The sequence below is a fragment of the Lipotes vexillifer genome, unplaced genomic scaffold (assembly GCF_000442215.2).
Source record: "Lipotes vexillifer unplaced genomic scaffold, Lipotes_vexillifer_v1.1 scaffold3, whole genome shotgun sequence".
Taxonomy (NCBI): Eukaryota; Metazoa; Chordata; class Mammalia; order Artiodactyla; family Lipotidae; genus Lipotes; species Lipotes vexillifer.
Window position 1 is genome coordinate 5,492,669 of NW_006783631.1, and position 3,366 is coordinate 5,496,034.

Sequence of the window (3,366 nt, forward strand, 5' to 3'; positions counted from 1 at the left end):
TAGGTGCATAGCTATTGCCCTTTGACCTTTACTAAATTATATTCAAGAGCAATCAAAAAATACTTACACTAAATTCAGCTTTCTCCTGATATGTTCTAGCCTTTTGCTTTGTGAGGGCTTTTGCTGTGTTTCCCAAAAGTCTGAGCAGTTCTCAACTCCCAGTTGTGGAGAGAAACAAGGCAGAAGATTTTTCTTTCAAACTGGAGAAAATGCTTCAAAGGGAAGAGGTTTGCTCAACACATTTTATAACCTATCTTTGGGCAGAAATAGTTGGCTTTGTTAAATTCTACTCAAAACTACAATAAATCATTTGTGGTATTGATACATTGAGAGGCGGGGTTCCTGTTCACCCTTGTAGCTTCAGGAAATACTGAGCAAACGCATATTGAGGCAAGTTTATGTTTTCCTTTTTGCAGGAACTCTGCATTTCATGTTTCATGTATTGAAGAATTTCATAAAGATTCATGAAGAAATTCATTTTCCAAAGAGTGGAACAGACACATCTGAGTACCACTTTCTTAATAAACATAGTTTGTCTTTTTCACTTTTTTTTTTTTTTTTTTGAGTAAAGAAAAGAACATTGATTATACAGTGAGTATCTAGAGACCTGTACAGGGTGAAATAACCAAGGGTCTTCTAGAACAGTTTGTCAGTGAACCAATTTTGAACTAAGTGAATTTGTCATAATTACTGTAGATAAAATGGTGAATAAGACAGTTGCCACCACCAACATGGAATTTGTAGTTAAGTGCAGACTGCTGAATATTAACATGTTTGCTTTGCAAATGACTACAAGAGCACAATGCATTGACGAAGGTTGTTAATGGAACTTGTCTGAGGTTTCAGGGGAATGTAGAAATGAAAGTACCTTTATGGAAGATGGTGAATGTTTCATGGCCCTGTCTAGGTTCTTGTTACCTGATGAACTACAATTCATCCCTCACAATACAGCTTTCATGAAGTCTTGGTAGCATTACAACCTCCATGCTCTCCTGCACAGACACTGTTGATTGATTATGCTTATTGTGTGAATTGACAGCACTGGGTTGTCATGAGAGATCATTTTCCGTGTGTAACTGTGCTAGATTGCAAGCTCTCTAAGGACAGGCAGTGTCTGAGTTGCCCAGCACAGAGCCTGCCAGAGAAAACAGAAAACACCCTCAAAACCTATGTATTGAACTGAATGGTAACAGTGTGAACAGAACAGAGGAATGAAGCTTGTTAGCTTCTTATTTTTCTAATCTCCAAGGCTTTTGTATATTAGTATGTCAATGGAAAAAAATATTTAATGAGTGTCAAAGGGCAAATCAAGATGTTAGCTGGAAGCAGAGAGGAAATATTAAATATTAGGAGGTATGGTCTCATAACAGAGATACAAGTAGCTTACTTGGATTGGAAACATTTTTATACTATGCTTGGTCTCCTATGCTTCTCATGTGCTTGTTTTCATTAGCAATGGTCTCAGGTGTTTTCTTCAAACTCATTTTTTTTTCTCGATTCTTTTTTCCCTGAGCTTTTGAAGTATTAGCCTGCTCTTCTGATGAGCATCAGCATTACCAGCTTTATCAAGCATGACATGTCCTCCTAGTCTCTGATAGTCCTCACAGACGGTGTTTCTCAACATGAACTACTTTGTCAAACATGACATTTACTTACAAGGTTTCTGAGGGGTGGATTAGAGGCTGCCTCATAATTTTGATTGCTACAGGTCATTTTTTCATAATTCCCATTGATAACTTATTAGTTATACCACCTTGCTTCTCTGGAGTTCCACTGTAAAGGGGTTTAAAATTTACATTTCACAGATTAGTTGAAATAAACCACTTCTGCTTCTATTTCAATCTTCATTACCATCTAGAAAGGAATCTTTATGACAATTCCTAAAAATCAAGCAAAAGAACCACTTCTTCCTTAGCATCTCTGTGTGTGTCTATACATGTGTGTGTGTGCTTGCATATATAATTAAATACTTCAAGTATTTAGTTTTCAACATGTGTGATTGGTATATTGAGCACAGAATTGTTCAGTTATGGGAATTGAAAAGTTAGAAAAATACAGAACACAAAAAGCTGTGTGTGTGCTTGTGTGTCTGTGTCTTAACAAAACTGAGAAAAAATAGAAAAAAAATAATTTTGTCTGCATTTTGCTAACTCTAAAGTTATTTGGAAATATCAATTTTAAGGACTGCTTTAATTTTTAAGTAGATGTGTAGTGCCAGGTGGAGAGAGCTTCTGTCAATGTTAAAGAATTTTCAGCTGGACTCTAGGTGTAGGGCTTTCTTTTCTGCACTAAATTCTGACATCAAATGGGAGAGGTTCTTCTGGGTTCTGGTTTTAGTTTTGTCTATTTTCTTTTCATTTCTCACTGGGGAGCAAATGGATCCTGGCCCCTGGCCTGTTAATTCCTTCTCCTCTCAGCCTCAGCCTTACAAACTTCCTCTCACTGTCCTCTGAAAAGGCACCAAACACTGTCTTCTACGCTTTCCCTGAGCCCCTGAAAAGTGAGCTAAGCCACTGTTCTTGAGGTGTTAAGATCCCATCATGTCACACATGGCTACATTAGCATTTTAGAAAATAGTATTTGGGGAGAAAAAGTAATTTCAAGGATAGAAAAGAGGCTTGGGTGGAAAGATGGCGGAGGAGTAAGACGCGGAGATCACCTTCCTCCCCACAAATACACCAGAAATACATCTACATGTGGAACAACTACACAACACCTACTGAATGCTGGCAGAAGACCTCAGACCTCCCAAAAGGCAAGAAACTCCCCATGTACCTGGGTAGGGCAAAAGAAAAAATTAATTAAAAACAGAGACAATAGAATAGGGACGGCACCTGCACCAGTGGGAGGGAGCTGTGAAGGAGGAAAGGTCTCCACACACTAGGAAGCCCCTTCGCGGGCAGAGATTGTGGGAGGCGGAGCGGGGAGCTTCGGGGCCGTGGAGCAGAGCACAGCAACAGGGGTGCGGAGGGCAAAGCGGAGAGATTCCCGCACAGAGGATCGGTGCCGACCGGCACTCACCAGCCTGAGAGGCTTGTGTGCTCACCCGCTGGGACGGGCGGGGCTGCGAGCCGAGGCTCGGTTTCGGTTTTGGTCGGAGCTCAGGGAGAGGACTGGGGTTGGCGGCTTGAACATAGCCCGAAGGGGTTAGTGCGCCACGGCTAGCCGGGAGGGAGTCCGGGGAAAAGGTTGCACCTGCTGAGGAGGCAAGAGTCTTTTTCTTGCCTCTGTGTTTCCTGGTGCACGAGGAGAGGGGTTTTAAGAGCGCTGCCTAAAGGAACTCCAGAAACGGGTGCGAGCCGGGGCTAAAAGCTTGGAAACCAGAGACTGGCGCGAGCCGCGGCTGAAAGCTCGGACCCCAGAGAC